The sequence below is a fragment of the Maylandia zebra genome, linkage group LG16 (assembly GCF_041146795.1).
Source record: "Maylandia zebra isolate NMK-2024a linkage group LG16, Mzebra_GT3a, whole genome shotgun sequence".
NCBI classification, from domain to species: domain Eukaryota; kingdom Metazoa; phylum Chordata; class Actinopteri; order Cichliformes; family Cichlidae; genus Maylandia; species Maylandia zebra.
Window position 1 is genome coordinate 7,555,493 of NC_135182.1, and position 25,559 is coordinate 7,581,051.

Here is a 25,559-nt window from a genome sequence, read left to right on the forward strand (position 1 = left end):
TGCTGAGGTGTCAAGATGACAAGCGAGCATCCGGCAGTGACAGGATGTACCTGCCATGAAGATAGAAGACAACGTTCTTTTAAACTGTGTTAAAAGTCATTGTGGTTTTGATTTGACGTATGTATATATTCTGTCTGTGACGTATGAAGGGGCGTCATTAATTCAAACCCTGATGCTATAAAAATCTGTGTATGCTTTGATTAAGTCGAAGATCAATCCCTGTCTGCGTACAGACTGGTCTTCCCACACGTGTATTCATTAAAATCAATTGTTTGACCAAGCTCTTCTGGACCAATGGTTGTTTGTACTCTCCTTCCTCAATATGTGAACCTTAACATTTGGGGGCTTCGTCCGGTGGTTGAGGAGGGAGAGAATTGGAGGTGTAGACGGTGAAATTTGGTGGTCCGTTGTGGTCAGACAGGCAGGCGTGACCCGGAAACCAAACTGAGGGGACAGGCGCCTTTATAAAAGAGGTAGGCACAGGCCTGTTGATTTTATCCGAAGTGTGCTGAATTGGATGATAAAATTAAATGTCTATTCAGTAAAAGTTGCCGGTAAATGTCTGCTTTGATTTTGATGAGAATCTCATGACAGTACTGAGGATTTAAAGCAGTTGGACTGCTGAAAATGATTGAATACGGTTGGACCGTAAAAAGCAGTTGGACTGCTGAAAATGATTGAATGCGGTTGGACCGCTAAAAGGATTTAATACGGTTGGACCGTGGAAAGCAGTTGGACTGCTCAATGATTTTAGTATGTTAGGGAATTTAGTTATTTTTTGGTTATAAGGTTGGACCTGCTTCAGTCTTACACTTTGTTGGGTGTTTTACTGTTGTTCCAAAGTATTATAAATTACTCAAGAACGCCAGTTGGACTGGTTAGAAGCGCATAGTCCGGAGTTTACGCTCCCTCCTTGTCGTGGACTCGCGACATTGACCTCTCGGCGAAGAGGGTTAGTTCAGTGTGGCTTAACTGTGGGGTACAGGGCATCCTGGAATAAGCTAGTGGTTGGACCACTTTACCGTTTGTAACAGTAATCTGCGCTTTTTTGGGCAGCAAAGGTTGGACCTTGGGAGTTGGACACTCTTAAGTTGAGTTAGGGATTTTAGAGATGAGGCCAGAAACTGTTGGACAGATACTGGTTAATTGATCACAAAAAAGTTGGACTTTTTTTTTTTTTTTTTTGCCTGTCCCGTTTGGCTCTTTTGCCATCAGAATTGTTGTCTAAAGGCAAAGAAAGATGCCCAACGGATTTACTTTACCAAATTGACCATCCCAGCCTTGCCGTAATGGTCCATTTGATTCACCTTTTATTGTTTATTTTATTTTCACTTACTGAATACGGGACAGACTTGACTGGGGGAAAGAAGGGGAGAAAGAAAGAGGGAAAGAGAAACAGCTGAGAAGAGGGACGGGGGAGAAGGGCAAAAGACAAAAACCAACAGAACGGGCAGAAAAAGAAAAAAAAAAGAAAAAAATGCATATATCAATCACCTGGATCACCTGCTGAGAAAGAAAAAAGAAAAGAAGCAGAAGAGAACAAGAGTAATAGAATAAACAACATCATAATGATAAATGGGAATATGACAGTAAATACTAAATATTAAACATTATTGTGCAGCACATAAGATCAACAGAACACAGTGTGCTTTGAGGTAGGAGCCAAAAAGGGTGTAGTTTGTGGGTGTGATCACCCGTGTGTACACCTGTGAGCATGGACGCGCTTGTTTTTTTTTTGTTTTTTTTTTTTAAAAAGGTTCCATCATGTAATGATCTGCTAGAGGGTGTGGGGGGGCCACAGCCCCGTCCTAAAGGGCATGAAGCAGGTATGGAGGAGATCAAAACTCCAGACATCCAGAGGCCCCCAGAACACAAGAGACCAAGGAAGACTAACAGAGGGGCAGCCGCGCCACTGTCCCAGAAAGAGCTGAGGAGAGTCCCAGATGAGGGCTCACTCAGCAGCCGCGGAGCAGAAGCCAGGGGGAGTTGCAGTGACGCACCCGTGAGCTCTGAAAAAAGTTGGACTTTATCGGTTGGACCGTTAACTTAAATTTGTCGAAATTGTTTAGCCGCTAAAGCTGAGAGATCTGACAGTGGTTGTAAATATAAGACATCTTTGTAATATAAAATAAGAGAGTTTGGTGTGAGAGGAGGCTGTGTGTCGAGTCAGTATTGCACTGACTGTCTGATGCTATTTTTAGACGGTGTGTGTGTGAGTGTGAAAATGCAAATTAGTAAGTAGTGAACTGTTTAAACCACAGTTGGTTTTACAAATACTGCTGCAAACATTGTTGAGTGTGTGTTTAAAATGCCATTTATGTTCATTAGAGGACTATAAATAAAGTTTTGAGTTGCCGTAGTGGATGTATAGTAATCGACTGAGTTAGAATGTAGATATATAAATATATTGAGTGCATTGTAGATACTTAAGACTAACATATTACTTCCAGTAGTAAGCTCTCATCAGCAATAAATGCTGGTGTGTTTTATTTTTTCAATTTCTTGTGTGTGCTGTGAGAATTAATAAAGGTTTCAATCGTTTTTTGTTTGTTTTTTGACTTGCTCCTTCTGATTATGAAAGGCATGTCTAAAATACTCTTAGGAAAGCGTGTTTTGAGTATATTCCTCAACTCTGGTCACAGTTTAAGTGTGTGAATGCGGTGAGTAGAAGGTTTTGAATGATAAATAAAGGTGTGAGAGGTATTTTTTGGTGATGCAAAGTAGGATGTCTTAAAGTTTTATAGTGTTTTTAACTTAAGAGATGCATGAGTGATGTTATAAGAGTTTGAGTTTCTTTTTCTTTCAGTTCAAAAACACATAAGTACATACATTTGGTACACCCGCTTACTCTTTGACTTTATTAAAACAGACGGTGTATTTCAGTTTGAATTTCAGTAATTGTATGTTGATGTGGTAATTTAGTTTTATGTTAGGTGAAGGAGATGTCCATCTCTGCGTCTTGCAGGATTGAAAGTGAGCACGTTGAAGGCTGTGATGTGAATGCTGACAAATGCAAAGAATTTAGTATATTTAAAAGTGTGTGTGCGTGAAATAAGGGTGCATCGTTTTTAGATCAAGACTTAGTAAAACTAAACAGTTTGATTAGGTTGTAAAATAGGAAAGAGAAACTGAAAATAATCCTCTGAGTGCTGTGTGTGTCTAACAGGAAATGATGTGTGTGACAGGAACTTTGCATGCCCATAGAAGGAGAGACTGTGACGAGTGAGCACCCAGAGAGAGAAACAGATGAGTTTAACTCTAGGCAGATAAAGCGAATGGAGGTTTTGAGAAAAGAAATGAAAAGGATATTAATTGTATGTTTTAGTGTGTCAATACAGGTTACAGATAAATAAAGGTGGACTTCTCTCAACCTGGAATTTTGAGTACGGCGCCAAAACCAGTAGAGTAGCATAATTGGGAGAAAACAGGCCAGATTTTGGCTTAAAATCTTACAGCTTGACCTCGTGTAACAGGCTCATAAATCACATTGTTATAATTACACAAAATGTGTTCTAAACCCCCAAACTGCTCCTTTTATACCTGACTTTTAGGACCTCCAAGCCTGTAGTTGTGTTCATTATCAGTTAGAGCCCCTCCTCATTCTTTTCTTCTTCTTCTTTGGTGTAATGCTATAAATACAGTGTACCATTTTTGCCTCTCCCCTTTTTCTACAATTCCCCTGTGGGAGAGGTGGGTGTCATTTCTTTCCAACACCTTAAAAACACACATAATTCATATTTAGCCACCCTGATGTTTATGATTGCGATGTTAGTTCAGTTATTGTCATTATTAAGCCTGTTTTTGTAAGATGTGATAAGTGTGTAGTATGTGTGTATCATAAATGTGTTTCAGGCGCCATAAATGCTAGCATGAATATATACTCCTTGCTAGCTTGGGAGCTGTGGTGGGTTGAGCTAACCCTCTTCCCCACTGTTTGTATTTGGTCTAGGAGCTGGAGTGGGCAAATTATTTACTTGGAGGTCTTTCTTTCTTTTACCTTTTTTATCAGGTATGTCGGATTTCATGTTGTTGTTTTTGTTTTATCTTATGTCAAATATGTTACGTGTACACCAGTGCGCCCCAGGGCAGCTGTGGCTACAATGTAGCTTGCCATCGCCAGTGTGTGAATGTGTGTGTGAATAGGTGAATGACTGAATGTAGTGTGAAGCGCTTTGGGGTCCTTAGGGACTAGAAAAGCGCTATACAAATGCAGGCCATTTACCATTTACCATTTAAATGCATATTTTATTTTTAATGTAAAAATAAATGCCAGCCCCTTTTTCTACAATTCCCCTGTGGGAGAGGAGCTGGAGTGGGCAAATTATTTACTTGGAGGTCTGTCTTTCTTTTACCTTTTTTATCAGACACAACGCAGAATCACACCGGTTACACTTGGTGCCGTGACCCGTCACATCGCCAATCCGCGATCCACCCCTCCTCCTTCTGCTGCCGCTGTTTTCCCGCCTCCTCTCTGCAGCTGTGTCCCAGAATCCTGTGCCCTGCGCTTTGACTCACAGGTTTTTATATCGATTGTGTGATCGATGCCCCACAATTTGGCTTGCAGGCATCTCTGTCACGTGTGAACTTAAAGGGCAAATACGTAGGTGATAATTTCTGTCACTGTTTCATATTGTTGCTTCAAATTATAGAATAGAATAGAATAGAATAGAATACTTTTATTTGTCAATTTCTTCAAATGTACTTGCCATACAAAGGAATTGAAATTACGTTTCACACTTATACAGGCACGGATTGTAATTTATTTATTTTTTTCTATTGATATTGGCTTTTACAGCCTGTTTTAATTGAGAGGAGAAAACAACATTTTATTTTATTTTCTATGGTGTTTTGATTCCTTGATGGTTTTTTTTCTTCTCCCCACATTTCATTGTTTTGTGAAGTTTTGCATAATTGTGTGTGGGGGTTAGGCTCAGGTTTTTTTTTTGCTGTTAAACAGTGATATCTCACTTGGGCCAACATGTTAAGTGAGGAAACTGTGGATAGCGCTTTGCCTGATCTGTTCTCTGCGGGGAGTAATATGACCTTTGGTTTGGGGAGGGGTCATCAGATTGCTCCAAAGTGTTTTGGAAGGGGTAGGCCAGTAGTCCCGGGTATTGGTGCCCGCACTGTAGACCAGTCAGTGATGCACTCACCATTAACGCCAGCAGCTAGCTCCACACCAGCTGCTTGCGAACGCCAAACACACACCCAGGCTGTCACTAGTGACATGTTGAGCAGTTTGATCACTGACTTAGCAAAGCAAATTGGGGAAAATATCACATCCTCTCTTAACTCTATGCACCAGCCAGCCCCCACCCAGCCACAGTCTCCCCAGAATGTGTCCTCGAGCTGTAATGACCAGTCCCAGCTGAAGGTTGTTGTTCAGTCAGACACCAAAGCTCCACCATACTTCAAGGGTGACAACACAGATCTATTTCCCATCGGTGAATGGGAGGTGTTGAAAACAAGCAGTTCTTTGAATCTTTGGGCTGAAGGAGGGACAATACTCGGTGTATAAATGCTCAATCAACAATCATTTATTTGCATACAATTCAACAATAAGAGCATTAGAACGTCCGGACGGGAGAGATGCTACCAGAGGGTCAGGCACATGTCTCAAAATGGTGACGGGTTGCTCAGCTTTTTATAGTCTCTAGTGGCCCCCAGCTAGTCGTAAAAGCCAAAACATCACATTTTTTCTCTGTTACAGCGCCTAAGTTATGACCTCGGCAGTTGTTTCTCTGCTTTCTGTAAGGTGGGGGTGTGGAATGTGGTCTGTCTATCTCCCCTGTCTTTAGACACAGAGTCTCCTGCTTACAACCTTCTCTTCATGATTCAACAATTAAGCATGTCAAGAAAACAGTGTAACACATTCCCAGCAGATCAAGGATACAGAGTGATGCACCTTTATCTAATAAACTAATATGTGAATATGTTCTGTTAACTCAAAAGTATAATGAGAACTAAACTACATACAGATCACACACTCTATTTTAAAGGGTATAATATGATCTACAACAATATCATAATTCAACTATTTTGATTACATCTATAAGGTAACATATAATAACAGAATAATATCACAATACCCTCTTTTGATCTCTCATTAAAGAGATCACTAATAACAAGCACTTCAGCGTTGCAAGGTCCAAGTTTTCTTGATCCTGAGGCCCTCTGTCCCCCTTTAACGGGTGGACCATATGGGGGATGACCTCTGTGTTCACGGAGTTCAGATGCAAGCAAAGTTAGATTTACAACCATAACAGCAGTTACAGATGACACTCCCATCACTCCCCATTTTCCCACAGCTTTATTTTGGTGCTCCAGTTTTCCACTCCCATTTTAATGCCCCCTTATACCTTTCAAATGTACTTAGACTAGAACCTCTGTCTAAGGAGCTTTTAACCTTTATTTTTATTGCTGCAGCTACCAGTGTCTTCCAGTTGGGTGATTCTCAGCTTCTTTCTTCGTCCTCCGGGGTTAGACCACCCTTTAGTCATTGCACAGTTCTGGGGATTATTGCGATTTCAAACAAGGATCTGTGTGTTTTGGGGTCACCGCCGTGTCCCCCTTTTTTGCCAAGAGCCTCTCGAACCTCGTTGGTCTGGTGTTCCTGGTTTTCGCCAACCCCTTCATGGTTATTGCTGTGTTTGTGGGATCCATCTTCTCCAGGAGCCCAAACGTCATGACACTTGACCCCAGTTGCTGTCTCGGCTGTCCCTACATCTGTCTCTGCTGTGAAGGGTCCTCACATCTCCGTGTCCCCGTCTGGTGTCTGTTCCTTTCTCTGCAAGAGACAGAAAGCCAAAACACCTCTCTCCCTAGCCTTGATAATCTAATATTGTTATCCATTGTTGTTCTAATGATTCAAATTTGGTTTAAAATATTATGTTCAGGACCTATTCTAATCATAATCTATGTGTGTGTAAAAGAAATCAAAAATTAGTGAACCCTTTCTAAGTCTAACACATTATAAGCTTAAGTTTTACCATAGCTAAATTATTAAACACAGAAATAACGTCATAAGATGTTCATAAAACCATTGTTTGATGTTCGGACTCAACTTCCCCCTTTTTGACACACTCCCATGTGTCAATTCATTGGAGCTAGACAATTAAAAGAGAAGGTTAGTGACATCATATCTGGTAACTGGTCCATCCAGAGCTGTAACATTTTGAAATGTACATACAACAAGCCAAACCACACCTTGGTCACACCAAACCCTTTCTGCCCCGAAGATGTCCAACACCATCTTAGTCTGGACCAGGGTTGTAATAGTTTTGCAATTTTCATCAGTTTTTACCAATTCTTTGCTAGTTTAGTGTAGTTTTTATTTTCTGAAAATCCTTAGTTTCAATTTAGTTTTATTTGTGTTTTGCAAAAATTAAGTGTAACAAAATCCCAGTTCCATCATATCAGTCATGCTCTTCTGGTTATCCTTGGGTGTTGAGATTAATAACTATTAACTCTTGCCGCACCGTGTGGTCCTAATTTTGGTTAAATTTAATTGATAACCCTTTGAAGGCGATTGTTTCACACCTTTATTTAGATGTCCCAGTCCTGTTGTCTCGGGATACATCACGCTGCCTTATCTGGGGTTAGCTGTTTTCTGGGGATGCGGGTTGAGTGGGTGAGCTCTTCAAGGAGGGGGAGTGTGCTCCCCCTGATGAGGTCTTCTAGGTAAGCTAGGTTAACCTTCTTGTGTGGGCTTTTCAAGTGCACTATAAGGTTAGTGGGACTTTTAGTTTTATAAATGTCCCTCATGACCCCCTGATGACCCAGTATTTCATTTTTGCACACTGTAGTACACATTTTAGTTTTTGCTTGTAGCTCGCATACTCTACTTGCCACTCCTCTAAGTCCTGATGTTTCTTAGAGAGGGCAACAGTACCTTTAAAATTATATCACACGTGTGGGGGTGTGGCCTTGCCAATTGTTTTGCCCACCTTTTCAAAATGGCTGGCGTGCCCACAAGCATATTTCATGGAAAAAGAAAGGTAAGCTTGATATTTACATTTAAAATGTTTTGTTAAACTCAGATTTTTATTTTATTCTTTTTGCAAGTACCCCTCCTCGGTGGCGAGAAACTGTTGGTGTGGTCAAGTGGGTGCTCTAGAAACAAACGCTCAGGACAGAACAGTTATCAGTCATGTACTTCCTACAAATTTTGCATATGTTTTATTCCATATTGATCCTCTGAGTGTAATGGTACATTTTAATTTGAATTTATCCAAACTAAACACAATATTTTCTTTATTTACTTTGCTCTTGTTCTTTTGCAGTACCACATCCTATCAAATGTCCCTGTCGATTATATTCTACATTTAATAACTTACTATTTCAAGTGAGAACCTAAATCACGTGGACCAATGTTTGTTATTGCATATCTCTATTCTGAATGTGGCCAGTCATTCATAGGTATTGTTCAATTTTGGCGATTTTCCTCTATAAAATTTAATTGACTTTTTACAGTGGCCTGCTGTGGTTAATAATAACATATTCCAGTCATGAGTGGTATCAAAAGTCTTCTCCACTGTAGCATTTGGCATTCCCAATAATATAACATGATACCTTAATCAAAACACAGCTAATATAGCACAGTTTTCTTAATGCAAACATCAGTAACTCAAAATCAGCAACCACAGTGTTAAGTCTGCAGTTCATACTTATGTGAAGCTAGAGTCTCCTCCTCCAGTCTCTCTTATCCTCCTGCTCCTGAAAAAACAAAACAAAACAAAGCGAAGCATCCACCCTTCTCTTGTCCGCTGGGTGAATTGTTTATTGGCATTTACTAATCCTAAAGTGGGTGCAGTCCTTGTCTCAGTATCAAGTCAGTCAAAGCTTTTAGTCGTCAGTCCATCACAGTCCATTCACATGCATACCTCCCTACACATTCATACCAGATGTTGCTGATAATGGAGTCTCACGCGCAACCTATTCGAGCATCCATCACCAGCAAGTTGACGTCATCATTTTAAAGGAAAACAATTCCTTGTTGTTTTTTGGGCCGGATTGACTCGGTGCAATCCTTTTAGACTCAGAACTTCTCAGTGTTCCCTATAAGTGAATTTCTCCCAAGCCAATTACAATCATGGAGAAGCACACTTTGCAACTGTTTTTGTAAGAATATTTCATAGCGCTTTAAATTTCAATCTTTCAGGCCTTGTTTAAAGAGCTGATTGTTAAATCATGAACTCACAAAATATCAACATATCACCACCGGTGGATCACACCTCTCAGATGTTTTTTCTCCAGTGCACTGTAACAAAAACGAAAACAGACATAACCAACAAAATACTACTAAAATAACACAAACTAGGGCCCGTTGCAGACATGTCCAAGCATAAAACTGTCCCTCTCTCGCTTACGAGAAAGAACACAAGCCAAAGCTCACTGATAAAATCAAGCTAGCGCTAAGCAAAACCAAACAATCAACCAGAAATTCACAGGAACATTTTGCTTCCTGCCGGGACAATATTGTGTGGGAATGAGAACCTCAGGTGCCGTAACACCTTTTGTTCCTCCTTGAATTAAAACTCAATCACAGAAAATGCCGTACTCCAACCTAAACTTACACTATTAATTCATCAATTTCACTCTGTGCCACTGTTCCTCATCAGGGCTGTGTGAAGCACAGCAAAGAATTCAGTCAAGGCCTTGAGCCATAAACAGACATCACGCACAGACATTGTTTTCATAACCAAACCGTTTTAGAGCTTATTCCTAAAATCTACATAAATGCCCTCTGGGTGACATATAACACATTCTAAGTTTTTAATGGTAATCAATGGCTCCTCATAAAAATTATGCATTGGGATGTTTGTGTGCAGCATTTTGCATATCAGCATAAGCAAAGCATTCTTCATTGCATCAGCGTGTATGTGTGTGTGCGTGTGGATCACTCTTTATTGCACAAGCGTGTGCATGTGTATGTGTGTGCATCACTTCTCAGTGAATCAACATTCCCGTGTGTGTGTGTGTGTGTGTGTGTGTGTGTGTGTGTGTGTGTGTGTGTGTGTGTGTGTGTGTGTGTGTGTGTCATTTCTCACTCACTCAACGAGTGCACGTGTTCATGTGTGTATTTCACTTCATTCTGAATCTGTGTGTTTGGAGACATGTGTGTGTGTGTGTGTGTGTGTGTGTGTGTGTGTGTGTGTGTGTGTGTGTGTGTGTGTGTGTGTTTCTCTTCATTCTGAGTCAGTGCATGTAGATGTGTGTGTGTGTGTGTGTGTGTGTGTTCATCACTTTCCTGTTCTGGTGTTCTGGGTAAACCACGGCCTGAAGCATGCCCTGGGGTCCTGCCCCCCTCCTTTTTCAGTTTGTTTGCGACCATTGCTGCTGCTGCTGCTGCTCAAAATTCAGTCCGTCCTGGTTCTGACCCCAATTGGGGCAGTCCTTTCTCCAGTGTCGATGTTCACCGCAGGTGAAACCTGCATCTTCTTCTGTGTTTTTGTCCATTCTGAGGTGCCTTCTGACCTCAGTTACTCCTCCTGTCTCGGTCACGCCCTTTTTCGCCACCCGATCATCCGTGTTGGTCCATCACTGTCCTGCACAGTGTGAATGCAAAGTTATCAAGGTCAGCATTCTTTCGCTCGGCCTTACTTTTCATTCGGGCTTGGCGGGCGTCTCGTCACAGCTCTGTCAGCTGACGCAGTCTGGGAATTTTCCCCCGTGTAGTGAAACGGGCCTTAGGTTTAGTGCTCTCCGTCTCGGCTGCATGAGATCACATTCCTGCAGGTCTGTTGACATTCTCAGGTCGTTGTTGTGGGTCCAGCTGTTGCAGCATTTGGTCAGTGTCACGTATGGGGGAGAGCAGGAGTCCAGTCAGCCTCGGCTTTCAGGGCCGGCAAAGCAGCCTGTAATTAAATATGTATAGAAAAACAAAAACAAAACAAAAACAAACAAAAAACAAAAACAAACGAACAGGAAAATGTTGTTGTGTTGGCTGTGTTATTCAGAGGGGAGACACACCGGGACCAGGCCCTGTGTCAGCCTTCTCTCCCCCTTTTTTTTGTTTTTTGTCTCCCGATATAATCAACTCCTAACCCACCAAGTTGACAGGACAACACCGGTATATGTTAAAATTCTTAAGATCATGTTTAAAAGCCCAAAAAGGAACTTTCTTTCATTCAGTAATCACTTTTATTAATCAATCAACAGAAAACATGTCACAATTTGAATCTTTTAACCACTAAATTTGTTGTGTCTTGCCTGGTTGGTTAGACCAGTGTTCCTTTTTTTTTTTTTAGTTAAATTGTTGTCCTGCAACCCAGAGGGTTTCTTTGTCAGTAATGTATAGACTTCATCATTTAAGTATGTTAATTTTTCTTTAACCTTGCTGGAAAATCTTCACGTGTTCATGAGTGTAAGCTGTTTCTTCATTGCGTGTATGTGCATTTGTATAAAAGCAGGTTAATTTTATCTTTTCTCAAACTAGGCGTTACCTTAAAAGGAGCCTTTCCTTCAGATTTCTCTGCTTGTGTGTGTTTTTGTTTCACCTTTTTGTTGTGATGCTCCGGACGCCTTCCCAACCTCCACAAGTCCGTTGGCCCCAATTTTATGTGTTAAAGACTTCTCTTAATTTCTCCTCTAATTCTCTCCTCGCTGCTGTCTTTTTCACAGCTGCTGATTCGTGCTGGGTGTGGTTCCCATTACCTATAATTTTGCTTCGGCCGCTGTGCTTGTGGGGGCAGTTGGTCCAGGTCCGCAGCTTCCTGTATTAACACACTAAGAGATTTATTTAATTTCATTTTCATCACATGTTAAACAGATAAGCAGGCCACACGCCTACCTTGACAGCGTAAACTGTACGCCAGTCTCCCAACACATTCCTCTCTGTACTCCTCCATAATTCTCCACTGCACACCTCTTACTATCTCTCCTTTTTATTTTTATTACACCACAGAGTAATACACCCAATTATGCCCGTCTATCTCTATGTGGCTCCAAATTCCCTCTTTATTCTAATTTCACACTCGTCAGGGGACAGGCACACAACAATTTCAACCACTGAAACGAGGAATTCAACCTTTTTATATTTCTTTACTAATCTAGACTCAACGTTTGTTCGCAAAAATGTGTCTTGTTCTAGTCCGGAATAAATGAGAACCCGTGATTACACGGCCGTTCCAGTGTTATTTCCGTGGCTATGCGGGGGCCCTCACCTCCCCAAGTCACCACCTCGGCACCCGGACGCCGCCGGTCCTGGCCAAGCGTCCCCGGACAGGAGGGTCGCCACTCCTAGGGCAAAGTTCCACAGGTACACTAGGCATCAACCTTTGATCCTAAAATGTGTATTTGCTCTAATGTCCTCCTAATCAAACACATTAACCGTCACTGTCACTGTGTTCACGCTTCACACTCCACACAAAACACACTCAGAGCGCGCCTCAGTCACACTCTCCCTCAGTGCGCGCTTCACCCACAAGACAGCACCCAGAGCGCGCCTCGCAGCTTCACACACACTCTCACCCAGAGCGCGCTTTGACACTCACACACAACACTTTTCCTCAGCGGGAATTTTACACAGAAACCTCTGAGCTCAACTATTAGATCTTCTTAAAGCACACTGCACCATAGACCAAAATACCCTTTTCTCTGCGATTATGACCGCCACCACGGGGCAAAGTCGCATCATAAAAGTGATGCTTGCATCCCCGAAGTTATACCAGACATCATAAACCAGGTTTTGCTCTATGTACTTCTTTGGCAAGTAAAATTTTACTTTGTTTTATGACCGCAGCCCTTAAAAAAAAAAACTCGACTGACGCCACAAACCACCGTCAAACCTCTGTTCAATGTACTAAAATTAGCACCAACCACTACTGCACTTCACGGCCGCATATCACCGGAACACGCCGTATCATAAACCAAACCTACGGACGTGTTTCGCTCTCGCGTTGCCAGTGTTTAACCGCACCGTGAAGCCAGCATCTGCTTTTCCTTAAATCAACTTCTATTTCATAGCCGGCAAGAGCCAGGACGTAACCGACATCATAAACAAACTTCAAACCTCGACTTCAATGTACTGAACTAATGGCCGCGTCTTCAGAATAAATTCTAATGTATTATTGCTACAGAAGCCAGTATTAGACAAAATTAAATGTGGAAGGTAAAGTGGCTGCACTCTAGTCCAACGTAGTATGTTATTAGTATCTCGGTAGAGGCAGATTACTGCAATCTAGACCAACGTAGTGTGTTATTAGTATCTCGGTAGAAGCAGATTACTGCAATCTAGACCAACGTAGTATGTTATTAGTATCTCGGTAGAAGCAGTTTATTTAACACCCTGGAATTCAGCCTCAACTTATGTTGTTAGTATCTTGCGCCAAAAACCAGACACCGACAAATTTACTGTGAAAATACATGTAACTCAGTGAACAGATTAATTTGGAAAGCCCAATATGCACATTTGGTATTTATAATACAACAGGCTGTGCTTACCTTTTTATTTTTGGACCGGTCCTCTGTTCACCTCGCCTCACGATCTCACCAAAGGTCAAATCTGCACCTCCTCAGCACACCAAAGATCCGGGTCACACGGCACCAAGTTGTTGAAAACACGCAGTTCTTTGAATCTTTGGGCTGAAGGAGGGACAATACTCGGTGTATAAATGCTCAATCAACAATCATTTATTTGCATACAATTCAACAATAAGAGCATTAGAACGTCCGGACGGGAGAGATGCTACCAGAGGGTCAGGCACATGTCTCAAAATGGTGACGGGTTGCTCAGCTTTTTATAGTCTCTAGTGGCCCCCAGCTAGTCGTAAAAGCCAAAACATCACATTTTTTCTCTGTTACAGCGCCTAAGTTATGACCTCGGCAGTTGTTTCTCTGCTTTCTGTAAGGTGGGGGTGTGGAATGTGGTCTGTCTATCTCCCCTGTCTTTAGACACAGAGTCTCCTGCTTACAACCTTCTCTTCATGATTCAACAATTAAGCATGTCAAGAAAACAGTGTAACACATTCCCAGCAGATCAAGGATACAGAGTGATGCACCTTTATCTAATAAACTAATATGTGAATATGTTCTGTTAACTCAAAAGTATAATGAGAACTAAACTACATACAGATCACACACTCTATTTTAAAGGGTATAATATGATCTACAACAATATCATAATTCAACTATTTTGATTACATCTATAAGGTAACATATAATAACAGAATAATATCACAGAGGACATGATGAGATGCTATCTGCACAGAATCAGCTGTGACACAGATGAAGAAATGTTTGCCATATTAATGTCTAGACTGACTGGCAAAGCCAGAGATGTGGTCAAGGTGTCACTTCGTTGCCGCCCTGAGTTGAATCGGAATGATCCTATTACTGCTGTGTTTGACATATTGAGGTCTAACTTCAGTGACTTGACATATTCCAGCCTGCCCATGAAAGATTTCTACAGTACTGTGCCACGTCCAGGTGAGAACGGCATGGATTACTGGATCCGGTTGAACAAGTCTATTGACGCTGCTGATGAGTGTCTCCGCAGGCGCGGCAAGCTGGTAGAGGACCCCAGTAGTGAGGTTGTTTCGATGTTCATTAATCACTGTCCTGACCACAGTCTTGCGTTGTCTTTTCAACTGAAGGCTCCTGAGGAGTGGACTGCAGCTGAGGTTCAGAGCCATCTGGACAACTATGTGAGGAAAATGAGACAGTCTAGTGTTTTGTCTCATAATACAGCATGTCTGTCCATCCCACATCAGAGCCCTGTTGCTGTTAACAGCCAGTCCCACTCCAGCGGTGCTCAAGCAGTCCCAGTAACACATGAGCCAGCCTCGTATCCTATGCCCTCTGTTCCCTCTGCAGCCACATGTCAGCCTCTCTCTTCTGATGGCATGGTAAGTGTGCAGCAGCCCTCTACTTGTCCTCCTTTGACTACTCATGTCATGTCCCCATCTTTGCCAGTTTCCGGCCCTCCTCCAGCTGAGCCAGGTGTTCAACAGATGGTAGCACTGTTTGACAAGGTTCTGTCCATGTGCACTGCATCACTAGACACTGGTCCCAGGTGCCCACAACCCACAGGTCATTCCCATGGGCACCGCAGTGCTCACTGTGCTTCGTGCAGAGTGTGTGGCTCACATGAACACACAACCCATGAGCATTGTAGGCTGTACAAGCTATGCCACAGCTGCTTTGACCCTGGACACATGAGGCGTGAATGCCCACAGTTGCGCCAGAAACCAAGCATTTCAGTCCCTCCTTCCACCAATGCTGCTTTAAACTAGCCAGCCCATGTAACGAGAGGGGTAGCATGGGCAGTGTTGATGAAACCCTCACAAATGTAACAGACCCAGAAGCCATATATGTTAACTGCTGTAGTAGCCTCTCTGATGAGAAGACTGTTATTATGGGTTCACAAAGAGTTGGCAGGGCTAGTGAGTTGTTTTACACTCCAGTGTCGGTCAGTGGCCGGTGTTCCCTGACAGGCATGCTTGATTCAGGAAGTATGTCATGCACACTAAGTGAAGAGGCTGATAGCAAGCTAAGAGCCGCTGGTGTTGCTCTGATTCCGCAGCATGCCCCTGAAAATGTGGTGCTTGTTGGTTGTGGTGGCCTTCTCACACAACCGAAATGCATCTATGATTTGGACATTGAAGTATATGGGACTAGGTTTCTTGTACCAACATTTGTGGTTCCTGGGCAAAAAGATGAGCTCATTGTGGGGAGCAATGTGATCCGGCCCATCATTCAGAAGATGAAGGCTGATACAAAGTATTGGGAGCTTAACTCCAATTACACTGGCACTGATTGTGAAGACTTCCTGCAGTTGCTGAGCTGTATCTCACGGTGGTCTGCTCCTGTGTTGCCAGATAAAGTAGGTACAGTCAGGTTGCGGAAGAGTGTCACTCTCCTGCCACAAAAAGAATATGTAGTTTGGGGAAAGCTGCCACCTTCTGCCCTTGTGTCTCCAGGAAGTACTGTCGTTGTGGAACCCACGTCAGCCCGTTCCACTCCAAAGAACATAATGGTGGGGCGCATTATAACACCCATGTGGGGAGATCGTTGGGTCCCTATGAAAGTCCTTAACCCAACAGAGAGCCCTGTGACACTGCGTCGCAATGCTAAGATTGCGGATGTCTTTCCTTGTAATGCTCTGGAGGACCTGCCCATCACTCAAGGTCTCTGCGAGACTCTGACTGACCAGCATACCAGTTTTCCCCCCTCATCAGACTCTGTGCCTGACTCTGCACAGCTACTCAAAGATGCTGGGTTGGCTGACATTGATATTGAGGGCTGTGAAGTGTCAGATGGGTGGAAGAGGAAATTGGTGGAGCTTGTGTTGACTTACCAAGATGTGTTCTCTAGAGAGAAACTGGACTGTGGTGAGGTGAAAGACTTTGTCCATCGTATCCACCTCACTGACGACCGCCCTTTCAGGCTTCCCTATCGCAGAGTACCCCCGGCTCACTAGCATAAGATGCGAGAGGTGCTGTCAGACATGGAGATGAAAGGCATCATCAGTAAGTCCACCAGTGAATACGCCTCGCCACTGGTAATGGTTTGGAAGAAGTCAGGTGACTTGAGGATATGCACTGACTTCCGCTGGCTCAATGCCAAAACCATTAAGGATGCTCACCCACTGCCCCATCAGGCTGACTGTCTTGCTGCCCTTGGTGGGAATGCTTTCTTCAGCACCATGGCCCTCACATCCGGGTTCTACAACGTTCCCCTCCATGAGTCTGACAGACGGTACACGGCTTTCACTACACCTCTTGGCCTGTATGAGTACAACAGACTTCCCCAGGGTCTATGCAACAGCCCAGCATCTTTCATGCGGATGATGCTCAGCATCTTTGGTGACTTGAACTTTTCCAGCCTCCTGTGTTATCTTGATGACCTGCTGGTGTTTGCGCCTTCAGAAGAGGAGGCCCTAAAACGTCTTGAGATTGTTTTCTCTTGCCTGAGGACCAGCAATCTGAAGCTGGCGCAGAAAAAATGTCACTTTCTCAGACGCTCTGTGAGGTTTTTGGGTCATGTCGTGGATGCTGGTGGTGTCTTGGTTGATCAGGATAAAGTGGGGGTTATCGCCAGTTTTCAGAAGACTGACCTAATGGATGGTGACGGTTGCACCCCTTCTCAGAGGAAAGTGAGATCCTTCCTTGGCATGGTGATGTTTTACCAGCATTTCATTCCAGGGTGCTCTCGTATTGCGAAGCCACTCTTTGCTCTAACTGCCGGTCAGAAGAGGACTAAAGGCTGCCATGGGAGTCGGAAACCTGGAACCTTTCGCAAGCTCACCCCTCAAGACTGGACTCCTGCTTGCGAGAAGGCATTTGAGGGACTCAAAGGTGCACTCCTCAGCTGTGCAGTGCTGGCACATCCTGATTTTGAGAGGCCATTCATCCTTTCAACTGACGCTTCCATGGATGGGCTGGGTGCTGTCTTATCCCAGGTGCCAGCTGGTGAGGAGAGAGCAAGACCTATAGCCTTTGCTAGTAAGTCTCTCAGCCGCAGTCAGGCCAAATACCCAGCACACCGGCTTGAATTTTTGGCTCTGAAGTGGGCTGTGTGCGATAAGTTCAGCCACTGGCTCAAAGGTCATCGGTTCACTGTCTGGACTGATAACAATCCTCTCACATACATTCTGACTAAGCCAAAGCTGGATGCCTGTGAACAGCGTTGGGTCTCTAAGCTTGCACCATACTGCTTTGAGATCAAGTATGTTCCTGGAAAGCTGAACATCGTGGCAGACACCCTGAGCAGGGAACCGTTTGTGAGGCCTTTGGCCCAGCGCCTCCTGTCGGAGCCCTACTTTGAGCTGCTAGAGCAAGTCAGTGATGTTTGACCTGTCAACCTCAATCGATACGCAGTGCTCCACCCTCTGCTGTGCTTGATGTGTCTCTGTCAACTGATGACGTGTCTTCTCTCATGTCTTCCCTCTGTGAGTGGGAGTCTGCTTCTCGCCAGCGTGCAACCTCCCTCGCTGGTCACCTAACCTCCATTAGTCCACCTGACTGTGATGTTACTCATGCGCTGTCCCGTGCTGATCTCCTGTCTCATCAAACAGGGGATCCTGTGATCTCCAGAGTAGCCCGCTATGTTGAGCATAAGCGCAGACCCTCCAGACGTAAGCGCTGTCATGAGAACCAACATACGTTGCAGCTCCTGAAACAATGGGATAAGCTCGCATTCCTCGATGGTGTCCTCTACAGAGTTGTGAGGGACCCACTGACCAAACACAAGAGATTCCAGTTTGTGCTACCTGACTCCCTAAAACAAGTGGTGCTGTCTGGCATACACGACAATGCTGGTCATCAAGGTCAACCTCGCACACTCTCCTTGGCTCGTCAGCGTTTCTTCTGGTATGATATGGAGAAGGATGTGCGCGATCATGTGAGAAATTGCCGCAGGTGTGTTCTCAGCAAGACCCCAGAGCCAGCAGCTAGGGCCCCGTTGGAAAGAATTAAGACCTGTACTCCACTGGAACTTGTGTGCATTGACTTCTGGTCAGCTGAGGACAGCAACAACAAGTCTGTGGATGTCCTTGTGATTACTGACCACTTCACAAAATTAGCACATGCATTCCAATGCCCGGATCAGACAGCTAAGAGAGTTGCTAAAAAGCTCTGGGATGGATTCTTCTGTGTGTATGGTTTCCCTCAGCGCATTCACTCTGACCAGGGAGCTAGTTTTGAGAGTGAGCTGCTTGCAGAGCTTCTGGTTTTGGGTGGTGTTGCCAAATCCTACACTTCACCATACCACCCCATGGGTAATGGTACCACGGAGAGATTTAATCGCACCCTTGGAAACATGTTACGGTCCCTCCCCCCCAGATGTAAGCAGAAATGGCCGCAGATGATACAGTCCATGACGTCTGTGTATAACTGTACGGCACACGAGACCACCGGCTTTGCGCCATTCTACCTGATGTTTGGGAGGGTGCCAAGGTTGCCAGTTGACCTCATGTTTCGGGATGTCCTTCATGATGACACCATTTGTGACTATGATACCTATGTCAAGTCACTGATGGATGACCTGCGCTCTGCCATGCTCCGAGCCCAGGAACACAGCACAATGGAGCAGAGACACCAGTCTGACCAGTACAACAGAAAGGTGAAGGATCTGCCTCTTTCACTAGGGGACCAGGTGTTGTTGGCAAACAAGGGAGTCAGAGGAAAAAGGAAGCTCTCTGACAAATGGGAACCTGTTGTGTACACGGTAGTTGACTTGGATCCTGCTCTTCACATCTGCCGTATCAGAGACAAAGAAGGTCATGAGCGTGTGGTGCATCGCAACCTGCTCCTTCAAGTTAACTTTTTGCCCTTGGACACAACACTGAATGACGATGCTGCACATCCTGCTGTGAGCGTTGTCAGTGGCCCCGCTGAGTCTGACCTGGATGGGTCTGTGACATCTTTTGGGGGCACAGGAGCTGTACCTCCTGCCACCCGTACTGTGGATTCCGTCTCCAGCATTGGCGAGTGTGATGACCGCACACTATCATGGATCCATCAGCAATCCGCCACTGACCCGGTCTATGATGGCGTTCATGAGACCCCTCCCATAATGGGTGTTCCTGATCTTGGTGGGCTGGCTGGTGATGGAGCCTCCCCAGGCTCCCCTGCTACTTTCCCATCCCACACTTTTCATTCTCTTGAACCCAAAAATGTGGACGTAGATCAAGGACTTACCACACGTTTTGGTAGAATCATTAAACCAGTTCGTCGCTTAATTGAATCAATGGCTCAACTTGAAACACTCCTTGGTGTTGAACCTGTTCAAGCAGCGGTTATTGATGTGTGAATTTGTTTATTTCTGTATGTTTTTCATTGCTATTGTTTTTGGAAAAGAATAATACAAGCACAGAGTTCATTGTATTTTGTCAGTCTGTGCAGTCTGATAGTGATGCCCATAGATATTACGGCCTGTTTTGTGTGGTGTAAATGGCACCTCATTTTGTCTATAGTGTGTCCTGGGATCTTGCTAGGCGCCGAGCGGGTCTCAGGTCTCTTATCCTCCTTGGATCGAATTCATTGTATATGTGATGTGAATTTGTTTGAGGCCACTGTATCTGTTATTGTGGGTTTATACTTTTTTTTTTGTTATACTCTTTACGATTTTGTGTAATTCTTGGGGGATGAATGTAAATCACATTGTTATAATTACACAAAATGTGTTCTAAACCCCCAAACTGCTCCTTTTATACCTGACTTTTAGGACCTCCAAGCCTGTAGTTGTGTTCATTATCAGTTAGAGCCCCTCCTCATTCTTTTCTTCTTCTTCTTTGGTGCAATACTATAAATACAGTGTACCCCTTTTGCCTCTCCCCTTTTTCTACAATTCCCCTGTGGGAGAGGTGGGTGTCATTTCTTTCCAACACCTTAAAAACACACATAATTCATATTTAGCCACCCTGATGTTTATGATTGCGATGTTAGTTCAGTTATTGTCATTATTAAGCCTGTTTTTGTAAGATGTGATAAGTGTGTAGTATGTGTGTATCATAAATGTGTTTTAGGCGCCATAAATGCTAGCATGAATATATACTCCTTGCTAGCTTGGGAGCTGTGGTGGGTTGAGCTAACCCTCTTCCCCACTGTTTGTATTTGGTCTAGGAGCTGGAGTGGGCAAATTATTTACTTGGAGGTCTTTCTTTCTTTTACCTTTTTTATCAGACACAACGCAGAATCACACCGGTTACACTCGCACTTGTCCCGATCCTGAGAAGAAGCTCAAAGGACAGTTAATCTCCTGATGAAGACCGACAGAACGTGGACTTGAGAAGAATTACAGTAATAGCAGGCAAAAGTCAGTGCTATTGAACCATTGACACTGTCGACTGGTGATATCAGCAGCAGCATGTAAGGAACCACGAGGTGGAAACATGTACTGTGAATTACAGGCTGGGCAGTTGGACAGTGGGATAATGAATGGTGGTAAAGCACTGGACACTGATTGTCAGATTTGCCATGCTTGGAGTAATCTTGAAAGAGACAACTGAAAGGATGAACAGAGAAGAAGAAACCACGTGATCAAACATGCACGGTGGACTGCAGGCTGGTAAGAACAGTGTGACATAACTGTTTAAAGGCACTGAATGTGATATTTTGCCAGGCTGGGACTTAATCTAAAAGGAAAATACTGAAGAGAAACAGAGAAGAAACGGACTGTGTTTGCTGGAGAATTCAAGACAACAAAAGGACACTGAGAGAAGAGGACAGGGACCAGTGAGAGGTGAAGCCGGACGAGTTCGACTGTGAGAATAGAGGGTATAATTGGGTTGAAATTAGAGATGGACCGATCCAATATTACGTATCGGTATCGGTCCGATACTGACCTAAATTACTGGATCAGATATCGGAGAAAAATAAAAAATGTAATCCGATCCATTAAATATCACGAAAGCACCTCACAAAACTTGCAACACGCCGTAACTCACCTCAGAACGTTAGCACGTCGGAGCAGTATGCATCACGTGATAGAGCGGCTGTGGCATGCGGGACCTGTCAGTGGTCTGGATAGCATTTGAAGCTTCGCTAGCAACCCGGCATTTCATCTCCCACAAAGTTATCACCGAGAGAAGTAAAGCAAGTGTGTAAGTCCATCTCTGAATGTTTGTAGAGCATTCCTGCGTTAAGCTTAACAAGCGACTGCCTCTCCTGCTGCTACTTCAATCATGAAACTGCTTAATGATCAGCTGATCGGCTTTTCTGTCGCGAGTCCGTCTCTCTTGTTTGTTTTTGGCCCACTTTGCACCAGAAAGAGGAAACCAGTGGATAAACAACAGCAGCACGTTTAAGCTTGATAAGCTGTTGTTAGAATTCATTTAATATTACTTTCTACTCGAGGATCTTTTTCTACGTAGCTGACGCTGGTAACTGTGCAGGGGTGGATCTAGCAAAGTTTAGCCAGGGGGGCCGATAGGGCATTAACAGGGAGAAGGGGGCACAAAGACATACTTTTCTTTCTTATTCTCATTTAAAATGTCGAGCTTTTAATAAATAATTATCTGACACCCAAAGTTTTAATTTGATTTAAAATGAATAGAAGTCAATTACTGTATATAGTGACTATTAAGTCTAATATATATACCCTAGTAAGCTATAGTACTTTTTCCTTTGGGAAGGTACCATCTGTGCAGTCTGCAATTTTGTTGAAGAAAGATGTTGAATCTATTTAATATTTCTTGAAAAATAATTGATTTCTGTGCATTTTTTTTTCACACTGCATCAAATTAAGGTTGATTACGTCGATTAAGCATCATGAGGTGGAGCGTGAGGGGTGGTTCCCTATTTTTTATTTATTTATTTTTGTTGCTGGGAGTTGGAACCCTATTAGTTAGTTTGCTTAATATTTACGCTAAGTACTCTTTAAAATACCAGAATAGGAAGGATGGTGTAGGTTTAAGTTTATTAGATCGATCAGTATTGCTGAACTATGAAATTTTTTTTTTTGCATACAGGTATAACAGAATAGCTTTAGTGTAGTTGTTGTTTTAAACTTGAGTATGAACTTATACAAAATGCAGCAAGATATTTTAAAAAAACAGTTTTGTTGATTAAAAAACACTATATCGGATTCATATCAGTATCGGCAGATATCCAAATTTATGATATCGGTATCGGTATCGGACATAAAAAAGTGGTATCGTGCCATCTGTAGTTGAAATTGAAGCCTGAACTCATGATGGTGTTTAGAGATGTCCACCAGAAAACTAAAGAGGTAAAGAAAAAGAAGGTAAAATGAAGAGAGAAAATAACTGACAATTACATCAATGAATAGAAAACACACATACACAAAGTGTTACATGTGAAATTATTTCTGGAAAGAATCAGAAGTGAGATAGTTTTGAATTAAGAAATCAGTGAAAAGATGCATGAGTTAAACCTGATTATAACATACAGAGGCAATGAAGAAAGCAGCTTACACTCACTGAACATTAACATACATACATAGGAAAAGCAATGAAGACCTGCTTACACTTATACACACAACATAAGTTGGTATTTCTGACCAGAGAGAGGGAAACAGGTAGTTTAAGTACTCATGATAATAATGAAAATCTCTCAAGTGTGTTTCTTCAGGGGCGAAACAGACCTGGATCAATTCTCCACATGCAGCGGTCGGAAGAAACCTATAGGTTAACATGACTGGACATGTTAAGGCAAGTTTTTGATTGAATTGTTCACAGTGCCATGTGTCCCTGAACCTCACAGGCAAACTCCGACCTATGTTTGAGGACCAGGAATGCTGTTATTTAAAACTGACGGCTTAGGTGGAGAATTGTGCAGGAGTCTGAAACACTGCAAAAAGCAACATATGCAAATTTACATACACAAGCAGAAAATGCATTAACCTTACAAGGACAAGCTCATAAAGATTAATGCATAGACACTGATTAAACCTGGCTAAGAACACAAACATACGCAATGAAGAACAGCTTGCTATTTGTATGAGTGATAGAATGGTGTGAATGTTTAATAAAATACATTTGAGTTTGAAGTTGAGGAATAACTCAAAGAAGCTATGAGTTATGAAGGGAGTGAGTTATGGAAAAAGAAAAGTGATTAAAGTAGTTTTAAAAAAAAGTGACTTAGGAGTGCTCTGGTACTGAGTGATCAACACTAGTGATCACTGTAGAAAGAAATAAAATAATTTAATAAGTTGGTAATGTTTAAACATATGTTTCTCTTGTTACGGCAACTTCTTGAGATATGACTCAGTATGCAAATTAGCTGGAGTGAGTGGTGACGAAGGAGCTTCCTGTGTGTGTGTGTGTGACTGAGGCTTTCAGGAGAGGAAGCATGGCAGAATGTTCAGGAGTGCAGATTTAAATAGGGAATTTATAGTTTAGTGATGATACGTTGTTGTAAGGGGGTTATGTCTTATGTTGAATCTAAGTATGTTAAAGTGCATAAAGGGGGTGATTGTTATGTGCAAATTGTGTGGTTTTAACAAGACTTTCGGTGTATTGGGGAGGTGAAATTATGTGGTGGCAAAACTTCTGTGTGTTTAAGGTTTTTGAGGTTGTTGTGGTGATGGGTTGATTCTGTCAGTTAGGTTCGGGTTGTTTTTGTTTTGTGTTTTAATAGAGGGAGTTTTAGGAAACATGGACATGTCTAAGAGGGGGCCCATTATTTTTGTAACAGTGCACTTAGAGAAAACCTGTCAGGTGATTTTGTTTTGTGTTTTCATGAGCTAATAATCAGCTCTCTTTTTCTCATTTTTGTTCTAAGCAGGCCTGCAACAGTGAATACCAGCGCTGACAAATTCTCGGGAGAATATAAGGTGGGCTTTCCAGATTACAACTGGCTGAGGAGAAAGCTACCTGTGGGGACCTGATCAGGTTGTAAGTCCCTGTCTAAAAGGATTGTAGCGAGTCAATCCAGTCCAAAAGCATAAAGAACTGTTTTCCTATGGAAAATAAAACAAATATATGAGCTCATTTTGCTGAGGGTGGAGAATCTGATCACTTGCGCAGGAGGCTCCACTATTAGCAAAAAATATGGTGTGAATGCATGTGAGTGGATGTGTGTGACTGGATGAAGGTGGGGATGAATAAATGTGGACAAACAATTTGCTTTTACCAGAGAAAATTTCTGTTTTGTTGAGTAGGGTTAGATTATTGTATTGTATTGTGATACCATATTTCTAGGCTTTTCAGGGCCGAGTACAATAACCTCAGTTTTATCTGAATTAAGAAGCAGAAAGTTAGCGGCCATCCAGGTCTTTATGTCTTTAAGACATTCCTGCAGTTTAACTAATTGGTGTGTGTTATCTGGCTTCATGGACAGATAGAGCTGGGTGTCATCTGCATAGCAGTGAAAATGTATGCTATGTCTTCTAATGATACTGCCTAAGGGAAGCATGTATAATGTAAACAGAATTGGTCCTAGCACTGAACCCTGTGGAACTCCATAATTAACCTCAGTGTGTGAAGAGGACTCTCCATTTACATGAACAAATTGGAGTCTATTAGATAGATATGATACAAACCACTGCAGTGCAGTATCTGTAATACCTACAGCATGTTCTAATCGCTCTAATAGGATATTATGGTCGACAGTATCGAATGCTGCACTAAGGTCTAGCAGGACAAGCACAGAGATGAGTCCACTGTCAGAGGCCATAAGAAGATCATTTGTAACCTTCACTAAAGCTGTTTCTGTGCTGTGATGAGCTCTGAAACCTGACTGAAACTCTTCAAATAAACCATTCCTCTGCAGATGATCTGTTAGCTGTTTGACAACTACTCTTTCAAGGATTTTTGATATGAAAGGAAGGTTGGAGATTGGCCTATAATTAGCTAAGACTGCTGGGTCTAGAGATGGCTTTTTGAGTAAAGGTTTAACTACAGCCAGCTTGAAGGCCTGTGGTACATAGCCGATTATTAGAGATAAGTTGATCATATTTAAGATCGAAGAATTAATTAATGGCAGGACTTCTTTGAGCAGTTTTGTAGGAATGGGGTCTAAAAGACACGTTGATGGTTTGGAGGAAGTAATTATTGAAGTTAACTCAGAAAGATCAATTGGAGAAAAAGAGTCTAACTTAACATCAATGGTACTAAGAGTAGCTGTAGATAATATTACATCTGTGGGATGATTATT

The 25,559-nt window shown here is 42.8% G+C and overlaps 1 long non-coding RNA gene across 1 annotated transcript; it reads right to left on the reverse strand.

Moving 5' to 3' along the window:
* Positions 1-5,515: 5,515 nt before the first annotated feature.
* Positions 5,516-14,173, reverse strand: LOC143412931 (uncharacterized). Its single transcript, XR_013093440.1, has 2 exons — positions 13,444-14,173; positions 5,516-10,856 (listed from the first exon to the last, which is right to left on the reverse strand). It is a non-coding gene; the product is annotated as an uncharacterized LOC143412931 (long non-coding RNA).
* Between the last annotated feature and the right edge of the window lie 11,386 nt (positions 14,174-25,559).